The sequence below is a fragment of the Hyaena hyaena genome, unplaced genomic scaffold (genome assembly GCF_003009895.1).
Source record: "Hyaena hyaena isolate Hyena2069 unplaced genomic scaffold, ASM300989v1 scaffold_548, whole genome shotgun sequence".
Lineage (NCBI taxonomy): Eukaryota > Metazoa > Chordata > Mammalia > Carnivora > Hyaenidae > Hyaena > Hyaena hyaena.
The window spans coordinates 218,078-244,125 of record NW_024081181.1 but is presented as its reverse complement, the minus strand read 5'-3'; the positions used below and the strand labels follow the sequence as shown (position 1 = coordinate 244,125).

Sequence of the window (26,048 nt, the reverse complement as noted above, 5' to 3'; positions counted from 1 at the left end):
GAAATGTGCTTCGGTGATTTTTGTCACTTCACAGGGCAGCACAGTGAGAATCCATTCTGCTTCTACCATCGCTAACAAAGCTTGGCCTCAGGTGCCACAGACCAACTACACGCATTCTGCCTCTTTCAGATGTGAAATCTGGGGCGCCGGCTGCCGCTCAGGTCACAACCTCCCAATTCGTGGGTTCGAGCCCTGTGTCAGGCCTTGTACTCCTCTCTCTCTGTTCCTCCCTGCTTGTGCTCTGCCTCTCTCTCAAAAATAAACATTAAAAACGTTAAGATGGGCAATCTTAAGGATTTACTTCTTTTACTCTGATTGGCTAAGAGCACTGCAGGCCTATCCCTGGGCGGTACACAGGAACTTGGCCCAGTCCGGCAAGGCCCTGGGTCAGGCTACCCCACCCACAGCAGGAGCTGGGCTTTCTGTGCATCCCCACCCCTCCCCCCCCCCCCCCCCCCCCCCCCCCCCCCCCCCAGCAACCCTACCATCAGACTTCAGAGAGACACATTGTGACCGTAAGCGAGTGGGCCGCCACAGCCGTGAGGCCACAGCGTGGAGGCACGATGGCGGCCAGGCTGAACGATGCCCCACCGAGAAATTCCTCCACTGCTCAAAACAAGACGCCTGCACAGCTGTTTCCACAGGGGAGCAGCCGTGGTGGGGCACGTCTAGGGTTACCCCGTGACTCAGCGCGCCCCGCGCACGCCAAGCCGCTCACAAAGCAGCTCTATGTATAAAGGTCGGGAGGAAGCACACAAGAACTCCTTTTTGCCAGTCCAGGAGCTCAACACAGAAAATAGCTCAGCAACACCACAGGACGCGGCGCCTGGGTAGCTGAGTTCACCATTTGGGAGTTCGAGCCTTTCAAAGGGCTCTGTGCTGACAGTGCAGAGCCTGCTTGGGATTCTCTCCCCCTCTCTCTGCCCCTCCCCTGCTCTCGCTCTCTCTCAAAATAAATATACTTAAAAACACTTTTTAAAAATACCACAGGATGACTGAAATAGACCCCCCTACCTATCACCTTGAAATTCCTAGAAATGTTAGATAAGTCCAGCAAAGGCATCTGAAGAAGGCTGAGCTCCCAGGAAGAGGCTCAAGTGCCAAAAACACGCAGGGAGCTCATACCACAAGTGGTGGTCTGGGGATGGGGGTGGGGGGAGGCCTATTTTCAGGATGGGTCTTGCTTCTGAGGCACAGGAAGCCAGTGGAAGCACCGAAGGACACCCCCCACCACCACTGTGGCTCTCAAGGCTGTAATCAGGACAAAGCAGGGAAGAGCAGCTCTCCAACGGACTGCAGACAGGAGGGAAGCCCCCCAGCACTGGGAGTCCTGGGGGCCCAGTCAGGGGTGCAGAACGGAACCCCATTACCCTCCTTATCCTGCTTGCTCCACGCTCTTCAAAATTACCCAATGTCACCCAGGAGGGTGCAGCAAATAAAGGCTCCCTGCAGAAAAAGTATCTCTACAACCTAAGTCACAAAGATCCCCGCAGAAAACATAACCCCGCTGAACAGGGGCTGACAAATTCTAAATACAGGAAAGCACAGGAGGAGTGGGACAGGACACCACCAAGAAGCTGAAATAAGGGGGCTCCTTGGCATCTCAGGCCATCATCTCACAGTTTATGAGTTCGAGCCCCCCATCTGGCTCACTGCTCTCAATACAGCCCGCTTCAGATCCTCCATCACTGCACACCACCACCCCCCCCCCACCGGCACCTCTTCAGCTTATACTTCGTCTCAAAAATAAACATTTAAAAAAATTTTTTAAAGTAAGTCTAAAATAAGAACTTGAAAAGGAACATATAAAAAAAGGATTCATGAAATAATCACAATAATGAACAAGGGATGGGGAGCAATCTGCTCTGGGAAATGATTAAGTTATTACCAAAGCCATAGAAATTTAAAAGCAGATTAAAGAAAGATCAAGGGGGAGCACCTGGGTGGCTCAGTTGATTAAACACCTGACTTCAGCTCAGGTCATGATCTCATGGTTCGTGGGTTCGAGCCTCGCATCAGGCTCTGTGCTGACAGCTCGGAGCCTGGAGCCTGCTTTCGATTCTGTGTCTCCCTCTCTCTGCCCCTCCCCAGCTCGTGCTGTCTCTCTCTCTCTCTCTCTCTCTCTCTCTCTCAAAAATAAACATTAAAAAAAAGAGCTCAAGCGTCCATGGTGTGGAAGTCAGACCTGAGGAAACTTACCAAAAGTACAGATAGGGAAAGGGAGTGAGAAGGTAACACACGCGCGTGCACGTGCGCGTCCACAGGCCGAGACGAGAGGACACAGGAGGTGCTGGCCCCGGGCCCCAGCCCCAGCACGGAGAACACCCCAGCCCGGCCAGCTCGCTCTCTGCAGCGCGCCCTAAGTGTGGCCAAACTGCTATTTAGGGTGCACAGCAGGGCACTCTGAGACGCGCAGACACTGGACAGGACGTCCATCAAGCGAACGTGCACACCCACCCCCCTGCAGGGCACCGCACCTTCTGAGGGGACAGCACTAGCTAACGCTCAGCCAACTGCCAGCACCGGGCACATTACTGCTAACCAGTCACTGCGCCGCACAGAACTTCCTCGAACGTGCAGGTCTGAACCCCCGGGCAGCCACAGCACCCCGCTCCCCCTCCCCAAGCCCAGTGACCACGCCCGCACGGTCTCCACTGGGCTTGGCTTCCTCAGGCCCCACACTGAAGGCCAGGTGGTGTTTCTGTCTGGCTTCGCTCACAAAGCAGAGCGCCCTCCAGGCAGGGTCACCGTGTGGCCACACACTAAGGCTCCCGGTCCATTCAGCAGCCACCACGCAGGCCCCACTGTTACCTGGGGGGTGCGCAGAGCCGCACGAGTCACCTGGGGGCAGGCACTGGGTGGAAACGGCCGAGGAAGTCACCCAGAAGACCACCCACCACCCAGGAGGGGACCCGCTGCATGTGGCCTACAAGAGCCGAGCTCGCAGGAGCAGAGAAGGATGGCGGTCACCAGGGTCAGGGGTCGAGGCACAGGTAGACCCGGGGACGTGCTGCTCCAGAGGCAGAGACCTGCAGTCACAAAGGATTACATTCGGGAACAGGGCTCAGTCACCACACCATGTTCTGACCTCAGAGCTGCCAGAAAGACAGAGGTCACAAGTGTGCTTGCCGAAGAAAAGGTGACTACGATGTGACAAAATGCTAGCTAACACAGGAGTGACCCTACTGCCATACAGAAGCTCAGCTGCTTGAGCGCCCAACTCCTGATTTCCACTCAGGTCATGGTCTTGTGGTTTATGAGTTCAAGCCCTGCACTGGGCACTCTGTCAGCACAGATACCGCTTGAGATTCGCGTTCTTCCCCATTCTCTGAGCCCCTCCTATGCTCGCTTGCTCTTTTCCCAAAAATAATAAAAATTTAAAAATTAAAAAACCTTTCCCCTTTTAAGAAATGTGTTTTTATAGCTGTTAAAAAAATCATTTACGTTTTGTTTTCATAAATAAATTTTTTTCAAGTGAACACTACCCCCAACATAGGGCTCAAACTCCTACCCCCAGATCAAGAGGTGCCTGCTCCACCGACTGAGCCAGCCAGACACTCAGAATCACGTTGTCATCATCGTCGTTGTCATGCTGTTGAAGCAGACTTCATGCCCAGCACAGAGCCCAACGCAGGGCTTGAACTCATGACCCTGAGATTAAGACTTGAGCTGAGATCAAGAGTTGAGTGCTTAACCCACTGAGCCACCCAGGCGTCCCTAAAAACATTTTTTAAAAAGACACATCCACAGTCCTATCGTTAACCAGACAGAAGGTTAAGCTTTTAAAATCCGGGCATTTATCAAACTCCTTGTAGTTAACATAAACTAGACCCCAGGAGCTAACAATTAGAAAACCCATGTTCTGGGGGCGCCTGGCTGGCTCAGTTGCTGGAGTATGCAAGTCTTGATCTCAGGGTCCTGTCTAGTGTAGCTATTCCTTGGAAGTAAAATCTATATTAAAAAAAAAAAATCCATGCTCACCTAACGTGCCCTTGGGCAAACAAAGCTTAATTTAAGCTTTGAAATGCTTACATAAACAATGGAACAAAAATGGGAAACAGTATCACAAAACTAAACACAGAAAGGAACAACTGTGAGAACAAAACTCTTGTGTTAAGAAATCCCTTGGGTCAGGGCACCTGGGCGGCTCATTTAGGCATCTGACTTCAGCTCAGGTCATGATCTCACAGTTTGTGGGTTCGAGCCCCGCATCGGGCTCTGCTGACAGCTCAGAACACGGAATCTGCTTCAGATTCTGTGTCTCCTTCTTTCTCTGCTCCTCCCCCAGCTCTCTCCCTCTCAAAATAAACATTTTTTTTAAAAAAAGCCTTTGGGTCAAAGGAAACTAGAAATATTAGGTTAAGTATCATTATCAATTTGATCATGTGATGAGAGAAATATTTAGAAAGGACGGTACAAAACCTCAAATGCAGCAGTAACAGCTCTAGAGATCAGGAGATTAAGAAGTCAGGGTGCCTGGGTGCTCAGCCAGTTGAGTGTCCCACTCTTGACATCTACTCTGGTTGTAATCTTGAGATTGTGAGATGCAGTGCAGACCCTGCTTGGGATTCTCTCTCCCTCTCTCTGTGCCCCTCCCCCCCACTCACTCTCTCAAAATAAACTTTAAAAAAGTTTTTAAAAGTTTAATAATTCAGAACAGACATTTGAACCTAACGCCTGCCATTCTGAATACCAAAATATGTATTTTTCTCAAATACACTCCCACAATTTTTTTTAAGGTATGGGGTTTTTTTCACTTTGAGAAAGAAGGAAAAAGCTCTAGTGGGGGAGGGGCAGGAGAGGGAGAGAGAGAATCCCATGCTGGTTCCCAGCTTTCAGGGCTCAGTCCTCTGAGCCTGAACCAGGAGACCACCACCTGAGCCAAAATTAAGAAGTGGATGCTCACCAGACTGAGCGCACAGGCGCCCCTCTCAGAATTTTTTTCCCTTTTTTTCAGAATCTGTCTAATTACAAATCAGGAAGAGAAAACTATACGGTGACCATTCCTGCAACCTAACATTAAAATCCAAACAGCCGTTACAGACCCCTAACAAAAATATTACTGAAGTCAGGGAAATTCCTCTGCCCTCTGGTCCTGATAGGGCGACTCAGAATCACATTGACCTCACAGCGATTTAACTGGAGAAAATCAAGTGTACGAGGCCTATGCAAGGGGGACCCACACCCCTTACAGGAAATTCCAAGACCCTGTGAGGCATCAAGAAGCTTCCAAGGGATGGAGACAGGGAGGGTGTGAGCACACAAAGTGGGGAGACTACTAACAGCACACGAGGAGAGGAGGTGTCTGGATGCTGCACAGGTGCTGCCTTAGGCACAGGGAATCTCTGTGGATGGCTCTCTCCTTTCCAATGTGAAAGCAGGAGTACACGGGGGGGGGGGGGGGGGGGGGGGGGGGGGGGGGGGGCAGCCTGCCATGAGCCCTGACAATAGTAACTGGAGGGTGTACCCACAAGAACATGGTTGTTCACCATACAGCTTTCCGCACTCCATATGTTCAACTTAAAATATTAAGGTATTTGTTTGAAATGCACTCAATTTCACAATATGGGAGTGAGTGCCCAATTTCAAAAGGTTTCCCTGGGGTGCCTGGGTGGCTCAGTCGGTTAACTGTGTAAGTCTCCGGGCCATGTCATGATCTCAGGGGCCTGGGGCCTGCGCAGACAGCTCAGACTGGAGCCTGCTTGGAACTCTCTCCCTTGCTCTCTGCCCCTCCCCCGCTTACAAAGCCAGGTTCTCTCTCTCTCTCTCTCTCTCTCTCCAAATAATCAAACATTAAAAACCAGTTCCCCGCTGGTAGTTACTGCATTCAGTGCACACTACTGAGTCAGTGACAGCAGCCAAACCGCCTCAGAATTACTAGCTATAGGAGAGGGCATCAACTCCCAAGAGCAAGAAGCTTAGCAAGCTTCCATCAGGAAGTAAAACGCTGACCTCGGGCTCCAGCATAAGAGCTGCCAGAAGAGCAGAGAGCTGGGCACCCGGGCGGGCACCTCTTCAGAGGGCTAAGCGCGTGGGACACTGGTCCCTGCTCGCTGGTTCTCTGCATGCTGGGGGTGCCCAGCAGCGCCGGGCCAGGCACTCCCCGGTACAGTGGGAACGAGATGAGGCTCTCAGGACTAGACACCCACTCCCTAACCACTGAACCGCCCGTGGCCAGAGCGCATCCGGTGTGGCCCCTGCCTCGACACCACTTCAAAGCCTGTATTCTCACGTCCAGTGCCTCTGGTCTTTGCACTCCTGTGCCTGTTTCTGTGCAAATGATGACAGCAGTGTGGCGGCAGGATCCTCAAGGCAGCTGGTGCACACGCAGGAACGTGGCTTAAACTCGCCAGGCGGTGAATGCCGTGGTGACCTAACCACCCAAGACGCCCCCAGGACAGTCACTGGGACCGAGAGAGCGCACGAGCATCATATGACCGGCCGCACTCGCACGTCGGCGGCTGATGGCAGTCTGTCCCTTGTTCTAAATGGGGACTGCCCCTTGAAGAAAAGTCAAAAGAACTGAACCAAACCAACTGTCTGGAGTCAAAAAAGCTCACCCTCCACCACCCCTGCAGCAGCAGGCTGTTGGCACCTCCCCTTTCCTCTGCTCCTCCCCCCGCCCTGCCCAGCTCCACCCCCCACCTCCAGCTCCCCCACCAGCACCAGCCCCCCCCCAGAAAGGCCTCACAGTTGGGCGCTCCCAAGCCCTCGGCACACTGGCCTTTCCAGTCCCATCTGTCTTCTGGTTTTCTCTCCAAAGGAGCCCCATGGACACAGGGTGGCAAGGCCAGGGTTCAGGACCCCTTCTCAGGCTACACTCCTGCTGCTTCATGGCCCCTGGTACGCAAATACCACAGATCTGCAGTGATGATTCCCCGACGTAAGCGCCAATCCGAGGTCTCTGTTTGGCACTTCAGACACGAACAGACAGATGACTGCCTGACACAGCTACCTGGCCGTGTGACAGACGCCCCAAATAGAACAGGCCCAAATTTCACTGGATGCTCCCTATGCCACTCCTGGTCCTTCTCTATTATGTCCCGCCTCATGCCCTCAGGCTGTGGACTGGAAATTTCACCCTCACCGACACGCTAGCCACCCCATGACACGGCCTACACCCCCACAACGTAACCCGCCGTTTCAGGCCCATCTGCCAGTTCTCTCAAAACCCTTCAACGTTTCGCGATCTTCAATGGCACCAGCCCCTCCTGCTGCTGGAGCCTCTTCTCTCGCAGCCCAGGTAAGCTATAAACATGCAGGTGCTGTCACAACACATATGAGACGGTGTCCAGCGGCGGATAAAACCAGCTACCACGGGCACGGTCAGCCGCACTGAGGATCAGACAGAGTGAGATTTTACTTCACTGGCTAATGCCGAGTCTGGGGCAGAAAGCACAAGATGGGCCCAGGACACACTGTTGAGCAAGAAACTAGGGACGCCAGCCAAGGCTACGGCCTGGCTAAGAGGAAGAAGACGACCCGGTACCATCTTGAAGGTGACCGAGGATGAGAGCAACCACATGACGACACTGGGCCCAGCCTGGCGAGTGCAGCAGGACGGGGGTGTTTAGTGGCACACTGGCTGGACAGGACGCAAGCGTCTAGGGAACAGCACTGTACCAACGTCGGCCGCTCAGTCGTGGGACACGTGCTGTGCTTAGATTATTAAGGAAAGCTGGGTCAAAGGTAGACGGGAAACATCTATTAATGCCTTGACAACTCTAGGGTAAATCTGAAATCACTCCAAATTAAAAAACAAAAAAATGTTAAGTCAAAAAGAGAAAGTAGAGCCAGTTCAAAAGGACATCAGAACAAAAGTGATGGAGCAGTCATGGACCAGAGGGACCGTGACGGGCCACCGGAAAGGACTGCCACGCGTGCCGAGCACACAGGCGAGCAGGAGTCGAGCGTGCACTGTGCCGCCTGCCCCTGCACGAGCTACACTCGTGACCCAACGGCTGACGAGCCAACATTCTTTGTAAAGATTTCCTGCTAACAAATGCACAAGAAATGCCAGGAGCAGAAAATTACCCGTCCGAAAGTACAGATTTGGGTGCTTCTCAAAGCACAAGACTTAGACCAGCAGCACGAGCAAGTTCTTGTTAAATAAAAGGACCTCCGTCTTAAGTAACGAGCTTTTCACTTTGCCTCCGAAAGCGTTCAGTCCAAACATCCTCTGCCTGAACTAGATCCAGGCAGCAGCTCTTGATCTTGGACAGTTCCTGGGTTCTTCACGGTGAACAGCGGGCCGCCCGGGAGCTGTCGCCCTCTGGTCCCTAGTGCAGGGGCAGGCGGAACTTCTCTTCGACACAGGTACCTTCAAACATGCAGGGTCTTTACCATTGTGAATCCATCAGTCTCTAAACTAACACAGCCTTCCCTCTCTGGGCAGTTCCCAGGAATACTGCCCTGACCCTGCCTTGGGCAAGCTCCAAGGCTGCGGTCCCTTCCTACCCGGATTCCGTACCCATCGATCATGCGGGGATGCTCCAGATGTCACCAACGGAAGGCAACGAGACATTTCTCCTCTGAACCTGGACCATCAGTGCTAGGACAACTCTCCTAGAAAACACACCTGAGTTCAATCACCAACATGCACTCAGCTAAGACCTCGAGTGTGTGACGGCCCTGCTGCCACACCTGCTAACGCTGGCCCACGCTGCAACCGATCAAATCCTTGACACCAATTCTACCATCAACATATTTGCTCTCAATAAAAACAATGATGTAGTTCTTAGTGAATTTAATCGAATTTATTATTTATAACAATCATATGCTAGAGCTTAGGGAATAAGTCACTAAGTTTAGGAAACAAACACAAACAGGTTAGTCGCGGGCAACACAAGCCAAGTAGGAAGACAACGAAGCAAAAGCTCCGCGCCCCCCCGACGGCCTGGACAGCAGCCCCCTGTGCAGACAGAAAATTAGCTCCAACTACACTAACAGCACAGACGAAACTGTGAAACATACGGCCCATGCGAGAGGCAAGGAGTTAGGATGGCAAGACTTTAGGGGGGAGGGGGTGGGCGCCTCAAGAAAAAGGATACAATTCAAGTATAATTTTTTAAATAAGACTTTAGGGGTGCCTGGGTGTCTCAATCCATTAAGTGTCCAGCTCCTGGTCCCAGCTCAGGCCGTGACCCATGGTCCATGAAACTGAGCCCCAAGTCCGGCTCCGAACTACCTGCAGAGCCCGCCCGGGCTTCCCTCTCCTGTCTGTCTCTGCCCCTCACCACCTCAGGAAGGATCTCTCAAAATAAATAATTAAAACCCATTTTTTTAAACGTTTATTCATTTTTGAGAGACAGAGCATGGGCAGAGGGGAGGAAGACAGAGGAGACACAGAATCGGAAGCAGCTCCAGGCTCCGAGCTGTCAGCACAGAGCCCCAGGCAGGGCTTGAACTCACCAACTGTGAGATGATGACCTGAGCCGAGGTCAGGCGCTTAACTGAGTCACCCAGGTGTTCCGATAATTAAAAAACATTTTTTAAAAATTGGGGGCACTTGAGTGGCTCAGTCTATTGAGCACTGGACTCCACTGGACTCCTAATCTCGGCTCAGGTTATGATCTCAGTTTGTAACTTCAAGCCCCACATTGGGCTCTGTGCGGACAGTGTAAAGGCTGCTTGGGATTCCTTCCCCCCTACCCCCTGTCAAAATAAATAAACTTAAGGAAAAAAAAAAAGGCAGCCTAGAAACTTAGATATATTACCTAATTCGAAAACACCTTTAAGTAAACTGCTGCTTAACGAGGCGATATGCAGGCAGATAGAATGAGCATTATTTTATACACAAACTATTTCCCTACTCACAGATAAACTACACCGAATCTTTAACACGATTTTCCTAAAGCATGAAGTATGTCTCTTTATTTTCAAGAAAATACCATGTGTGCCAACAGAATATTTAAAACGGCCTTTAAAAGGGGGGCACCTGAGTGGCTCAGGTCATGATCTCGAGGTCTGTGAGTTCAAGCCCCATGTCAGGCTCTGTGCTGACAGCTCGGAGCCTGGAGCTGCCCCAGTTCTGTGTCTCCCCCTCTCTGCCCCTCCCACACTCACGCTCTGTCTCTCTCTCTCTCAAAAAATAAACAATAAAAAATTTTTAATAAATAATAAACTGAAATGGCCTTTACCCTCCTGAGATCAGCCCGCTGTAACCCTGCTCACCAGCTGCATCTGCAAGCAAGTCTGAGGGAGGGAAAGAATGTGCTGTCCCGCCTCACCTGGGGCTTGCTCTGAGTCTACGCTCCCCCTGTGGCCTCCCACGTGCACCTGCGGTCACAGGGAACAGGGAGCACCAGAAAACCAGGAGCCCGCAGAGAGGCTGGGACACCCACCCACCTGCCTCCTCTTCTCCCGTGTGCCCAGGGCCTGGGGCATGCGGCTCCCTACTCCCCACCCCCATCTCCTGCGGCCACTGCCAGGAAAAGGTGGCTTCTCTCTGGCATCCAGGAGCCAAGAAAGGAATCATTACACGAAAGAGCAGACCACGTCCACAAAAAGCACAGGGGCCCACGAAGGCCTCAGGCAGGTGGCCTTGCACCCAGCAAACACCTGAAGCCTCACTGCCGGGAGGGGAAACCTGCTGGCCAGCAGGCAGCCATTCGTTTCTCAAGTCATTAAAATTAAACAAAACTTGAAAACTCAGGACCTGGTCACACCAGCCACATTTCAAGGGCCCCACGGCCACATGCGGCTACCGACCTCCATTCTGGAAAACACGCGCAGAGGACAGAGAGGGCTCCACCCACACAGGGCTGGTCTACAACCTAACAGAAATCAATTCAAGCTTACAGGCAATCTGGATGAGTGGGAAAATAACATAATCTCTGCCAACGGTATTCTGAAACTCCTCTCATTTCCGACAGGACCCCACTCCTGAATTATAAGCAAGCTATAGAAAAACAGACTTCATGTTCTTTCCACCTAGAACAATTGCTTTTTACGACAAATGGTTTGTTAATCTGGAATTTGCAACAAAATAGGCTTGACCAAGTGAAAAACACTCCACCTCTTTCGTAAAGTCACTAAACTAATTCCCATTAACCAAAAGTAACTACCTCCTCCCATAAACTTAATAACCCTCAACGTCAGGACGTTCAGAAAGCACGTCACAAAGGCCATTGGTGCCTACCTAGACACAGGTGAACAGCACACAAGCAGAAAAGCGTACACCTCCCCAGGACACACAATGTGCACTAAAAACTACACAGAACTAGGGGTGCCTGCCTGGCTCAGTCAGAAAAGCCTGGGACTCGTGATCTCAACGTCTTGAGTTCGAGCCTCACCACGGGTTTGCTTAAATAAAACTTAAACCTAAACTACTACATATATTAAAACCAAAAATAAAATTACAAGTGACAAGATTAAAAATATCTCTGTGTGCCTGCCAATCCTACAGGAACCAGCCTCTCAAGCTACACTGTGGTCAGGGGCAGTGCCACGAGGGTTCTAGAACAGTGTTCTCGAGAGACACAGGTGGTAGCTAAGGGTCAGCGTCCTCTTGGAGCCTTCTGCCAGTCAGTCCAACACAGCGGCTGAAGCGAGAAAGTCTGGCACGTATGCCAGCTCAGCGGTTGGTGGGACGGAGCCCCGTGCAGGGCTCAGCGCTGGCTGCTTCAGATTCTCTCCCTCTCCCTCTGCCCCTTCCCTGTTTGTACTCTCACCGTCGTTGTAAAAATATATAAACAAATGTTAAAAAAGAAATAGAAAAAATTTTTTAATTTTAATAAATAAGGGGCACCTGGGTGGCTCAGTCAGTTAAGTGCCCAACTTCGGCTCAGGTCATGATGTCACGATTTGTGGGTTCAAGCCCCGCGTTGGGCTCTGTGCTGACAGCTCAAAGCCTGGAGCCTGCTTCCGATTCTGTGTCTCCCCCTCTCTCTGCTCCTCCCCCGCCTGTGCTCTGTCTCTCAAAAATTAACATTAAAAAACTTTTTTAATTAAATAAACTTTAAAACAAAATAAACACAAGTACCAAAACAGGGAGCCTGGGTGGCTCAGTGGGTTGAGTGTCTGGCTCTTGATTTAGACTCAGATCATGAGCTCCCAGTCCCCAGCAGGGTTCCATGCTGCGGGTGGAGCCTGCCTGGGGCTCTCTCCCCCTTTCTCTGCCCCCTCTAAACAAGCAAAGCTATTCTCTCCTGGAGGCGATCTGCCCTTGGGAAACGTTTTACCAGAGCCCAACCTGCCTGGGGTAGAGAAATACCCGAATCCAGTGCCCTCCAGCCCTCCTGTCCCGCCTGAGGGGAAGTGGGAGGCACTGGCAAAGTGGCCCAGAAAGCTGAGACACACTCAGGGACAGGGGACAGTCCCCCCAACCCCCACCGGCCTGCACACCAGTGAAGGCCCACTGACAGCAAGCAGCTCCTTTTGCCGGGGACATCAGGCCCAGCTTCCAACAAAACAGCACCAGTTACAATGGAGGGCACAACCCAGTCCGGCTGGCCTAAGCAAGCGTCGGGACAAGACCCACAGGCAGAAATCACCGCCAGGAATCTGGTAAAACTGTGACTAATGTGCTCGGACACTAATGGAAAAGCAGACTACACACAGGAACGGAAGCACAATGTAAGCACAGTGAAATTTCGAAGAGTCGACAAGAAACGCTAGAGATGAAAATCCCAGCAGAAACGAGCCAGGCCTCAGATGAGCCGCCGGGGAACGGGCACGGCCGAGCCACGGGGCAGGCGGAGCAGAGCAGGGACCGGAAGGTGGAAGCCTCAACCGACCCCGAAGCGATCTGAAGGAACAAACGACTGAGCGTGTCCCCCAGATGAGCGTCAGGCACCCAGCCACACATCCAAGAAGACTGGGGAAGAGCACGTGGGCTAAATACCAGGAGACTACACCTGGGCGTATCACATTCAAACTTCAGAAAACCAAACATTAAAAAAACCCTGACAGAAGCCAGAGGAAAAGACCGCCTACCTATGAGGAAGCAAGAGAATTCCGTCCATGTAAGAAAGGAGGGAGTGGAAGAGGCTTACGCGCTGGGGGCAGACGAGGGCACCGACCTCCAGCTCGGCAGCCCTGCAGGCTCTCCTGCACCAGGGAGGCACAAAGGCCTTCTCTGACCAGCGAGAACGGAGGGAGCTTGCTGCCCGCGGACGGGCCTCGCAGAAGCGCCAGCAGCCCTCCCGGGAGAAGGGCCAGGGTGCCCGGCGGAACTCAGACCTGCGCGACGAATGCGAGAGAAAGGGGCAGCACATATAAACTAAACTTTCACTTGTTATTAATCAAACAAATAGCAGTTCCCTCCAGTCACAGCAACAACATCTCCCGTTACAGACGCTTCTGCACACGCCCGGGCTTCCTGCAAGTGGCGTGAGTGAGAACCCCCGGGGCGGGTGGTCACACGGTACTTGTGCTACCCAGGGACCACTGCAGTGTCACATAACTGTGCCTGCAGTTGGTTGTAAATGTACACTGCAAACTCTAGGGCGACCACTAAAAAAGGTAAAAAGAAATAAAAGGTAACACTCTAAAAAGGAAAGAAAATGGAATCCCATAAAACGATTGATTAAATCTACAAAAGGCAGAGGCGCCTCGGTGGCTCAGTCGGTTAAGCACCCCATGTTGATTTCAGCTCAGTTGGTGATCTCCTGGTTCATGAGATCAAGCCCCACTTTGGGCTCTATGCTGAAGGTGAAGAGCCTGCTTGGAATTCTCTCCTCCCATCAAAAAAAAATACATCAACTTAAAATAAATTTTAAGCTACAAAAGGCAAAAAAGCCTGGAAGCATGGAAAACAAAAACAGCAACAAAGACACTGGTAAAAACCTATAACGGTTAACAAAGTTGTTAGATGTTAATCCAACTAAATCAGCAGTCACTTTAACATCAATGGTCTGGGGGCGCCTGGGTGGCTCAGTCAGTCAGACGTGGGTTTCGGCTCAGGTCATGATCTCAGGGTTTGTGGGTGGGTTTGAACCCCGAGTCAGGGCCCACACTGCAAAGCCTCCCTGGGACTCTTTCTCTCCCTCTCGCTGCCCCCCCCCCCCACTCTCTCACAATAAACTTAAAAAAAACCAAAAACCAATGGTCTGAATAAAGCACCCTGAAACCCACCTACAGAATGTGCCCCTGCGCTGCACGCTGACCCACCCAGCTCTCAATCAGCCTTTCGGGCACTTGGAAGGGCTTGCTCTTCCCTCCACGGGGCGCTCCCACGGGCTCCCCCACACCCCCGGCCAGTCAAACTGGACACCCAAGAGTTCCTGAGACTCACCCCTTCCCTGAACCTCAAGCAGCTCGTCCCCTAGGGCCCGGCAGCTGCCCTGCCCCAGCTCAGCCCCTCCCCAGGGTCACCACCCGCCGCAACAAGTGCAAGGTCGCACAGGAGGCAGGTCTGCGTCCGCGCGAACCTGCAAGGACCCCAGTCAGAACCCTGGCTTCTGGTCTCTTGCTTTTCATGCCTGTCACCTTTACTGTTTTCTTTTTTTTTTAACATTTTTAAAAATTAATGTTAATGGATACGCTGTAATATTCACAAAAAACACAAGTCAGAAATGCTAGTTATTTTTCCTGCAACAGTTAAAATGAAATGTTTCATTAGTTTACTACCAGCACCAAAGGCCTGGCCCCCGATTCCCTATCCTCCGGACGCCGCCCCGGGTGCGAGCGGGACGTTCCCCCCGGGCTCTGACCCCTGAGGCCTGAGCCCCCGGGCCCTCCTGCTGCATCCTCCATCCTGCCCGCAATGGGAGAACACGCTCCCCGTGGGCTCTCTCTCCGCGGAAACCGCTCACACGTGCGCCGTCACAGCACCCATCCCATCGCTCCATCGCGGTGTTTCCCAGGCTTTGCACGTCACCAGCTCCTCGGGGGCAGGACCCGTCCGCGTGAGCTGTCGATCTCCGTACTCTACTCCCCAGAAGACAACGAGGCCCAGGGAGCACAGCTGCTCCGAGCAGCACACCGTCAGGGGCTGTTAAAGGTCCCTCACCTCCCTACGGGGCGGCGGCTGCAGCCCTGCCGGCCTAGCCATCAGCGCACGCCGCGCTCGGTGCCATAAATGCTGGCGCGGGAAGGGTTTATACTCCCTCAGTAAACCCCAAGGACGTGACGTTTAGGAAGACTTCAGCAAATGAGCAAATCTTCTCACTGGCCGGCACCTGGTCCCTGACGGTGACCTTTTTGATGCCCGTCAGGGAGCTGCCTCTGAGGACCCCGCGGAGCCCATCCCTACCTGCTTGCCTGATGGTCGATTCTCCCGCCCACACTGGAAACACACTTAAAACCTTTCTTTCCCAGTCCGTGTTCAGACGAACAGCACTGCACGTGACCTGAACACACCCGCCGCCCACAAGGGTAAACTCGGTCAGTGAAAAGAGCAGAACTGGGGCCATTTAAATCAGCATGTCAACTTCTGGTAGAGCGTGCAAGGTTGAATTTGGCAAATGGAAAAAAATGCATGTGAAGTGAATACACAACGATGATAAAGTGACCTGATAAAGGTGTTAGCTACACAACCGTTCCTGTGCTGCAGCGCACAAGTGTATAAAAACACACACGCTGCAAACTTGCAATGTCATAGGCCAACTTTATGTCAGAAAAATAAGAAATAAATAATTCAGGATTAAATCACCAAAGTAAATACATGTAGTACAAGGACAAATAAATGTGGACGTGGCGGCACGCCCCCAGAAGCGACAGTCAGACGGGAAGCAGGCGCCAGGCCCGCACCCCCAGCCTTCGCTGTAGAGGCCCTTATGTGGCTCAGAGGCCGGCAGGCCCACCATCACCCCTTTAACAATGAAAGCCATCCCGTGGGGTGGCAGACACCGCACACACGGGACCACCCTGACCCAGGGACGCCTGAGCCCGAGTTCGGGCATGCACCGGAAAACCTGGGGCCCAGAGACGGTACCCACCCGGGGCTCAGAGCTGCACACCGCAGTGGTGAACCCGTGATCCAGGGATCCAGCTCAGACCCAGGTCCTCCGAGCATGAGCTGCCCTCTTCAGACACAGCAGTGAGATCTCACATGGGCGGGATGACACCGAGGGGAGCACCTGGGGGGGGTGCAGGTGAAGCTTCCCACTCTTGATTTCAGCTCAGGTCATGATCTCAGGTCCTGGAGATCGAGCCCCACATCGCGCTCTGCGACAACAGCATGGAGACCGCTTGAGATTCTCTCCCCTTCTCCCTGCCCCCCCCCAAAATAAATAAACAGGAAAAAAAAGGAATATCTCACTAAGTATGCTATAGAAATTTCTACATCAAAACAATGGGTCTTAAAAAAAACAAAAACAAAAACAAAAACAAAACACTATCTTACCCATCTGCCTTCCGCAGAGGCTGCACTGACTTCCAGTCTAACCAGTACTATCAGCCCTCAGGAACACTAACTGGCCTGTCTCGACTTTTCCAACCACTTAAGTGAAGCCTGACCTGTTGGCACCTATGAAGTTAAGCATCTTTTCATGTTCAAGAGCTCTCTAAGTGCTTCCACTGAACTGGGGTCTACATCCTTTGCCCATTTTTCCACCTGCTGGCCTTTGTGTTTTGGGAGTTTTTTGTTCATTTATCCAAATTTTACAAAGGCCACTGGAAACCAAGTTTTTACTATGTCTTCTAACATCCATTCCTTCAACAGGGGAACATCTACCAGCTGGGCTGAAAAGAGTCACTTCTAGGGCCAAGAAAAAGTGGTCACTACAGAGTGCTCCCATCAGCGTGAGACAGAGTGCAGTTCAGGCTCCCAGGCAAGTCCGGGCAAGTCCAGGGCAGGCTGTGAGCACAGAGGCTCCAGGGACAGGGGCACACGGGCAGAGACCTTCAGAGACGGTGCTCTGCAGGGTTACTTATCACGTGGGGGGCGTCTCCAGTCGCCCAGCGTCTGACTCCTGATTTCTGCTCAGGTCATGATCTCATGGTTGAGGTTCACGGGCTCAAGCCCCACGTCGGGCTCTCAGCTGACAACGTGGAGCCTGCTTGGGACTCTCCCTCTCCACCCGGCTCGCATGCTCTCTCACAAAAAATAAACTTAAAAAAAATAGATTCTTGCATGCACAACATATGCCAGATATTGTAGATCCTGCTCTCATCTTCTCAAGGAGAAGCCTCCATCCACAACACTGTACCCCAACAATCAGGGACTAGCCGTCTCTGGAAATACAAATTCGCACTTCATTTAGGTTACACGTCAGTAGTCCTGACAACACACAGAGAAATCCTGTCGTCTGAAGCTTTGGTTCATCTGAGGAAACCGCTGCTGGAGTGAACAGAAGGTGAGTTCTCCCAGCACAGCTTCCACCAAGGGTGAAATGTCTCCTCTTTCCCAGAGAGTCTCTGGATCGACGGTCTTTCCTGTCTAACTCCACAGGGTCCACCCTGCCCATCAAGACTCTTGCTTTCCCAGTAGATCTTACGATGACAAAAACGGAGCTGGGACACACACACACACACACACAGCCAACATGTCCCCCAGAGCGAAGGCTGGTAGTTCAAATACCCATTTCTCTACGGTTGCTTGCACTTTAAGCCCTGCACCATGACCTCAATACCGAAACCGAAGTTCTGCTTCCCAAAGCTAAGTCAGCGGGCATCGTCTACATTTACTCTACGGATGGATTAAACCACATTATTATTAACATTTACGAGTTTTATTTCTCAAGAGTTTTTGACGGTAGAATTCTGGGTAAAAAAAGTCTAGTCATTTTTTCTGAGTGAGATTTCCCTTTTATGATCAAGAGGGAAAAGTGCATAGATTTCCCAGCCAAGCCGCCTTTATGAACTTCTCTTCCTGTGCATCACCGAAAAAGTACCAGAAGGCGCCCTACAGGTTCCCAAACTGCTTGGTTCCTTCAAAAATTCACCTGATTCATACTCAAGGCTTCCTCTGACCAATGAGCCACCTTGCTTCTCTGTTAAATAAAATAATCCCTAAAACTCTAGCCCCTTAAATCAGACACTCTTTACGGACTGCATGTGACCCAGTCCAAGGAAAGAAGAGCTCTCTCTAACTACAGAGAGAACACCCTGGCACTGGAAGAAAGGTGGAAGTGAAGTGTGACAACACATCCCACCACACCACTCAACTGCACAAACTCACTGCCTCCCCCCAAACACCATCCCCCTCCCGCCCCCCGCAACAAGTTGCAAGCAAAACTCATGTCTCTGAAATAAGGCCCGGAGTGCTCTTGTCCACGAAGCTTCCTCTCAGCTTTGACCATAAAGCCAGCAGGTACCTGACGGCCTAGGAGACGCGCCCCGCGAGGACTCAGCGCTAACAAGCCGCAGCTCCTACCAGGCTCAGTGACACCACCTCGGGTTTGTTGTTATTTTCTAAAGAAGAGGGGCCCATCAAGAACGTATGTGCTGAACGTGACTGCTACCAACACAGACCGCGTACAGACTCTCAGAGCCGCGTCCTCGGGCCCGGAGGTGCTGTTACGCCGCATCCCAAACCCCAGCCACCCACAGAGAAGCGGCCATCTTTCCACCCGACCTTTCTCAAGCATCTCTCCACCTAACATCTAACAAACCTTGCTCTGCCTACAAAACAACAAAACCTCCTTTGTTCCTCCCAATCCCGGAGACTCATCACTGAAAACGGAGCTCAAGGGAGAAAGCCCTCCTCCTTGCACAAGGCCTCTTCTCACTCTCCCCCTACAGAATGCTGCGCACTCACCAGTTTAAAGTAACATAATTTCAGGTCATAAATCCATTGAAGACATTCCCCCTCTTTAGTTTTAAAAACCAGAAAATCGGGGCACCTGGGTGGCTCAGCCGGTTAAGCATCCAACTTCGGCTCAGGTCATCTCACAGTTCGTGGGTTTTTGAGCCCCACGTCGGGCTCTATGCTGCCAGCTCAGAGCCTGGAGGCTGCTTCAGATTCTGTGTCTCCCTCTCTATCTGACCCTCCCCTGCTCACACTCTCTCTCTCTCAGAAATACATTTAAAAAATAAATAAAAACCAGAAAATCAAAATGCTCATTACTTCTGTTAACCAGGAAAAAGATAACTGTAAAGAAACCATTTTCAAATGTTTAATTGTGACATCAACTAATTGAGTGCAATGCTGTCTGCATAATGGAAAAGCAGGCCAGACATTCAACAAGAAAAAGGTCTGGGAGTTTCCCACGTGTCATTTCATTACCTGACAAATTACCAGAACACACACGTACGTAGGGGGAAAAACACAGAGTGAAGCATCATTCCTTACACAATCTACGTCTTTATCTGGTGCTTACCCGACACGTCCTTAAGTATTCCTGAAACAAACGAGGAAATTACCTCCACGGTAACTCAAGATCTCAGACCAATGATTGTGAAAACAGGCCATCATCAACTATTAGACACTTAGAAGCATGGCTAACTTCCTTCCATTCAAACAGAAGAAACAGGCGTGCCTGGGTGGCTGAGTCAGTTAAGCGTCCGGCTTCAGCTCAGGTCATGATCTCACGGTTCGCGCGTTCAAGCCCCGCGTCAGGCTCTGTGCTGACAGCTCGGGGCCTGAAGCCTGTTTCAGGTTCTGTGTCTCCCTCTCTCTCTCTCTGACCCTCCCTTGCTCATGCTGCCTCTCTCTCAGAAATAAAAAAATATTAAAAAAATAATAATAATAAAACACAAAAAATACCAAGTATACCCAGTCCTGGTACTTGTGAAGGCAAATTAGGTATTTTCCCCCCCATCTTTCCTAAACTCTAGATTCCATGAATCACAGCAAGGTAATCAGGACAAAGACACACCTGGAAGAAGGCCCCAACCGAACCAGTATTTTCTCCGCACTCTGGGTCTGGAACACCGCTATAGACAGGCACACAGGGAACACAGGAGGGAAGATTCCGGGCCTGCCCTAGGGGACCGCACAGGGAGACCCGGCACAAAAAACAAGGCAAACTGTAATCGCCCTTGCTGGTGAAAAGTCAGCTCAGAGCCTGGAGCCTTTCTCGGATTCTGTGTCTCCCTCTCTCTCTGACCCTCCCCTGCTCACACTGTCTCTCTCTCTCTCCCTCTCTCTCCCAGAAATAAATAAAACATTAAAAAAAAGAAATATTTTTAAAAAATGAGGTATTTTTGAAACTTTCTTAGATAGAATATTAAAACAAAAGAGGTCAGTTGTGGGTGCACCTGAGTGGCTCGGTGGGTTCAGCATCCAACTTCACTTCAGCTCAGGATCTCCCGGTTCGTGAGTGTGGAGCCTGCTTGGGATTCTCTCCCTCTCTCCCCTCCCCTGCTCACATTCTCTCAAAATTAATAAACTTTTTTTTAAAAAATTTTTTATGTTTTCTTTATTTCTGAAAGAGAGACAGAGCACGAACGGGGAGGGTCAGAGAGAGAGGGAGATACAGAATCTGAAACAGGCTCTGGGCTCTGAGCTGTCAGCACAGAGCCTGACGCGTGGCTCGAACCATGTGATCATGACCTGAGCCAAAGTCAGACACTTAACCGACTGAGCCACCCAGGTGCCCCTCAAAATTAATAAACTTCCTAAAAAAAAAAAAAAAAACAAGGGTCAACTGGTTTTTGCATGTGACCCTAAAATTTTGAAGTTTGAAAAACTATCAACACACAAGGAAAGCATCAAATTTCTGCAAGCTGGATTATCCAGAAGTTCTTTTTTCCAAATCGGCTTTAAAATGGTCTTTGCGGGGCGCCTGGGTGGCTCAGTCAGTTAAGCGTCTGACTTCAGCTCAGGTGAAGATCTCACAGTTCGTGGGTTCGAGCCCCGTGTCGGGCTCTGTGCTGACAGCTCAGAGCCTGGAGCTGCTTCAGATGCTGTGTCTCCCTCTCTCTCTGCCCCTCCCCTGCTCACACTCTCTCTCTCTCAGAAATAAAATACGACATAAAAAAAAACAGTAAAAAATAATAATAAATAAAATAGCCTTTTCATTCCTACACTATCATCCTTTTTTTTTTTTAGGTTTGTTTATTTTGAGAGCGAATGAGCAAGCACAAGCGAGGGGGGACAGAGAAGAGGATCCCAAACCAGACTCTGCTGGTGGCACAGTCCGACCCAGGGCTTCAACTCACAAACCGTGAGACCCTAACCTGAGCCAAAACCAAGAGTCAGACATTTCAGTGACTGAGCCACCCAGGGGCCCCTACAGAATCATTTCTACTACTATTCTTATCTTCACCAACTTTGCTTTTCTTCTCACTTACCTCCCGAACTAAGGTTCTCACAAATCTCATTTATCAAAGAACCACTACAGCGTTTGTTAAATCCCACCCCTGCCCCAGTAATTCCCTAATAAGCTCGCAATTATGCCCATTTCCCCACTAGGTGGTGTCCTGAGCAAACCAGACTTACAACGTAGTCCTCTACCAATAAATTTTACAACCGTTTCCAAGACAGTGAAAAGGCAAAATAAGGCTTTTTAAGTATCCTGTTAAAATATCAACTTACAAATATAAAGCCTGATTCCATTAACCTAACCCACATCAGAAATGGCACGTAACCGGCCTTAACCATGACAGCAGCTGGCATGGCTGAAGGCAGTCCCACCACTGTACCCTCAGTGGAAAGTAACAGGGACATCACCAAGGTGACACAGTGAGCATTACACTGCAACCCTGAGAAACTGAGACTAAAATAATTTACGAGGGCACGTGGGCAGCTCAGTCAGTTCAGCATCTGACTTTGGATCAGGTCATGATCTCATGGTTTGGGAGTTGGAGCCTCGCATCAGGCTCTGTGCTGACAGCTCAGAGCATGGAGCTGCTTCAGATTCTGTGTCTCCCTCTCCCTGCCTCTCCCCCACTCCATCCCACTCTCTCAAAAATAAACGTTAAAAAAATTTTTTAATAAAAAATAACTTACCAAGTGTTAACGTGCCCTTTTTAAAACTAAAAAATATGCATACATCATCCCACCTCAAACCTGATTTCTGAGTCTGCTACGATGAAAACTACTGATGGTGTGGAGTACAACTGTATTTGTTTGAAACTGTCCAAAATAGTTAATACAGCGAAAAATGGGTCTACTCTTAATTCTTATAGCTGTAACAATCATGAGTTTGTTAAAAAAAAGAAAAGCTATTGTAAGCCACTTAATTGCAGGAACAGTGTAATTCCCTATCCACAATTTCGTCTTCAGAATATCACTCAAACGATACTCCCCACCCAGCCCTCCAGGTAAGTCCGACTGGCAGCCGAAAACACCTCTCAAATACACGAGTCAAATCAAGAGAACAAATTTAAAACCTGTTTTTTCCTACAAGGGTGTGAACTCCTCTGGAACTCTCTAAAGGCTCGTTTTTAAATTCCCAATCTCCCCCGCCCTCTACGGCACCAGGTCAAGGCAGTTTAGGCCCCTCTCAAAACCCAACCTCTCAGCTCCCACACCTACCAACCACTCGGCCAAGGCCGTTTACTCCCTGAATTCACAGGCGAATACAAAACATTCCACGGCTCACTGAATGTACATAAAAAGCACGGGTCTTTGTGTTACACGACATACAGATACAGACGTACAAGGTGGGGGGCGGGGGCTCAGTCGTTAAGCATCCGCTCCGGTCGTGATCTCTGGTGTGGGTTCAAGCGCCGCCTCAGGCTCTGTGCGGACTGTGGAGCCCACTGGGATCCTGATCCCCTCTCTCTGCCCCTCCCCTGCTCACAGTCTCTCAAAATAAATAAATAAATAAATAAACAAACATTAAAAAATATACATATGCAAGTACTAACCCCGAAGAAACCGGAGTCTCTTACTGTGAACCGGAGAAGTCCAGATTAAATTTCCCAGGGAAATCCGAGAGGAGCAGTCCGGGGAGGGGCGGGCTGTAAACACGCGGCACTGAAACATTCCTGATACACAGGATTACTAGAGAAAACGATTAAACCTGAAAAACAATCCGCAAACGCGTTCAGAGCAAACGGGTTTCTTTTATTTCCTCGCGTCACTCAAGTGGTCCCTAACTCAAGTCGTACAAACCGCAGGTCGTGACTGGACGGAGCAGCGCTCGGCCCGGCCCACCCACGGGGGCTGCAGCCTCCGGCTTCCAGGGCGGCGCCCCCCACCCTCGGGCGGCGGCGTGACCTTGCCCCGTTTCCCGTCCGCACGTAGGTGACAAAGTGGCGCGCGCGGCCCACGTCCCCGAGCCACGGCACTACCTCACACACAGGTCTGAGACCGTCCCCGCTCGGGCACAAGCGGGTGTGAGCCGCAGCGACACGGACCACGGAGCAGCCTGGGGCCCGCCACGCACGCCGGCTGCTTCGGCCGAAAGGCAGGCATTCTGCTCGTCCACAAAGTTTTGAAAAACCCCAGTGGGAAGTTCCGGGAACGCGGCTTCGCGTCTCCGGGAGCCGCTTCCTGGTCTCCGCGCCCGGCAGCGCCGCCCCCCACGAGGCTCGCTCTCGCTCGCTCGCTCGCTCTCTGCAGACCACCCGGCCTCGGCCTTGGGCTCCTCCACGCGGGGCTGGGAGGGAACAAACCGGCCTTCCGCGCCGCCGGGCCCCGCCGCTGCCGAACTGGACGCACGCGGGGTGACCCCGGCCCCGCGCCGCCCGCCCTCCGCACGGGCCCCGGCCCAACCGCCGGCGCGGGCCGGCCCGGCACGAATGCCACCCCCCGGCTCCCGGGGCCAGGACGCCCCCCACCGGGTCCCCGTGCTCCGCGGCCCGACCCCCGGCCTGACCGACGGCCTGAGTGAGGCCCGACGCCCACCCCCGACCCCCCGGCACCCTCCCGCGGCCCTGGCCTCACGGCCGCTCCGGCTCTACACGGGGCGCCTGACGAGCGCCGCCCCAGCCCGAGGCCCACCTCCCGAAACCCGGGCCCCACAGCAGGCCCCAGGTCCCCGACCCCCTGTCCGACCCCCAAGCCCGGCCTCACGCCGGCCCCGAGGCCCGACCCCCGCCCGCGGGCGACGCTCACCGAGGACAGGGAGCCGGCAGCGGGCAGGAGGCGCGGCGGGGCGGCGGCCCGGGTCCCCTCGGCTCCGGCACTGCAGCGCTGGCGGCGGCGGCGGCGGCGGCGGCGGCGGCTCCTCGCGCTTTCCTTTCTCTCCTTTCTCCGACAACAAACAGGAAGTGCGTCACGCGGCGGCGGCGCGGCGACCTGCACTTCCGCCCGGCCCTGACGCCGCGCATGCGCCCCACCCCGCCCGCCTTCCCGAACGTTCGCGGAGGCCCGGGCGCGGGCGGGAAGGGAGGAGCGGAGCCCGGAGCGGCGCCCCGGAGCCCCCGCCGGTGCCGCCCCGCGCCCCCCGAGCCTGGCGGCGGCGGGTCACGCACCCGCGCCCGTCTTCGTCTCCCCGGGGCCCGCCTGCCGCAGCCACTTCGGCCGCCCGGGGACACGACTCCGTGACCTCCGCTGGTGTAGACCGGTTACTGTAGAAGAAACTGCGGGCGCAGGTGGAGCTCCGAGCGGAAGCGACCCCTTTGTGAGCTCCGCGTGGAAGGGAGCGTGTCCCCCGCCGTCCCGCGCGGCAGGGTGCCCGCGCCCCTCCGGAGCCGCCCCCGACCCCCGCGTCCTGGGCCGCCGCTGGGCGCCTCCCGCGACGCCGGGCCGACACGCGTCGTCCCTTCGGCCGCCTCTCCTGCTAATCCGCCTCCCGGCAGCCGAATTGCCAGGGCAGCTGCAGAACCCACCGGGGCGGGAGGGAGGCCTTTCGCCCCGAGTCCTCCAGATCCTTGGGTAGAAGCCGCTTTTCCTTTGCGGCAGCTGCTTAACCGCCTTCCCTGCAGGCGCCGGTTCTCCCTGCTGCGGGCCGGCCGCTCCGGCGGGAGGAGGACTTCGGGTGGAGGGCAGCCGAGCCCCTGTGAGCGAGAGAACCCCTCCCTCAATTACACGGAAGAATCTAAATTGGGAGCCTTTCGGAGACGCATTTTATCCGAATGACCCATCCGTGTGGCAGGACAAACATTTGCTTGTTCTCACTGCCCTGGAAATTGCACGCCTTGCCTTTGAAGTCCCAGACCTTCTCAGTTCAGGATGACAAACATCCCTCATTTTGCCTGACCTTAGAAGTCCCGAGTCTGAGTGGCTTCCCCGCGTGTGAGCTGTGAACGCTGATTTTTCTCCTGTTCCCCCGTCTCATGCTAATTTGATCCTTAATCCAGTTCCAAGGACTTTGAAGACTGGAATTCTTGCTTCCCTGCAAGGAGACAGCATTCTTGCCTCCTGAAGCTGCTTACAAAGGAAACATTGCATATATTCTTTTGTTTCTTAAACTCTCATTGTATCAGTTACAAGGTAGATTTTAGTAAGTGACCAGTTAGCAAAAGAAAACAAAAAAAAAAATTTCTTTGAGTCAATTTCCTACAAAGTTTCCTTTACTATGGACACTTCATGATAACACTTAAGATAGGCTCGGCAGAGACTGGCTTTTCATTCAGATACAGGCACAGTTTAGCACTGTTCCGTGTAACTGTGTACACCAGCCCGCTGGGGGAGTTTTATTTCCCTTCCAGTGTTGCCGTGCTATCATGTGACATTTCACATTGAAATAAGTCCCTACAGCAAGTGTGAGCTAATCTTGAAACACAGCACATAGACTTGAATTTTAAATAGCAACGGGTAGGCTCGCCACAAATAACTTCTTCATCCTGGCTCCAAAAAAATAAATATTTTTTAAAACGTCTGTCGGCGTAGTGAACTGCATCTACGAGAAAACCAAACGACAAAACGAGTCTCCAGCCCTCACGGGGTCCCCATGGTGACCTGGATGAACATTAAATAAAGGCCCTAAATGGCAATATCTAAGTAACTCTTTTTTTTTAATTTTTTTAATGTTTTTTATTTATTTCTAGGAGAGAGAGAGACAGCGTGAGCAGGGGAGGGTAAGAGAGAGAGGGAGACACAGACTCTGAAACAGGCTCCAGGCTCTGATCCAGCAGTCAGCACAGAGCCCGACGCGGGGCTCGAACCCACGAACCGCGAGATCATGACCTGAGCGAAAGTCGGACGCTCAACCGACTAAGCCACCCAGGCGCCCCTCTAAGTAACTCTTAAAAAGAAAAACGGGGCACCTGGGTGGCTCAGTAGTTTGAGCATCTGGCTCTTGGTTTCCACTCAAGTGAGTTCGAGCCCCAGCTTGGTGCTGACGGGGAAGAATCTGCATGGAATTCTCTCTCTCTCCCTCGGTCTC

General features: G+C 52.3%; 1 protein-coding gene across 6 annotated transcripts in view; it reads right to left on the bottom strand.

Moving 5' to 3' along the window:
• DNAJB6 (DnaJ heat shock protein family (Hsp40) member B6) overlaps positions 1–23,920 on the bottom strand; it is a 64,885-nt gene extending 40,965 nt beyond the window's left edge. For 4 of the 6 annotated variants that reach the window (XM_039255864.1, XM_039255859.1, XM_039255863.1 and 1 more), the window contains exon 1: positions 23,834–23,916. The gene's annotated coding sequence lies outside the window, so the exon portion shown is untranslated. Of the gene's footprint in view, positions 1–22,641; positions 22,797–23,833 lie in introns of all 6 variants that reach the window. The other 2 variants (XM_039255860.1, XM_039255861.1) reach the window with 2 other exon arrangements.
• Positions 23,921–26,048: the final 2,128 nt, after the last annotated feature.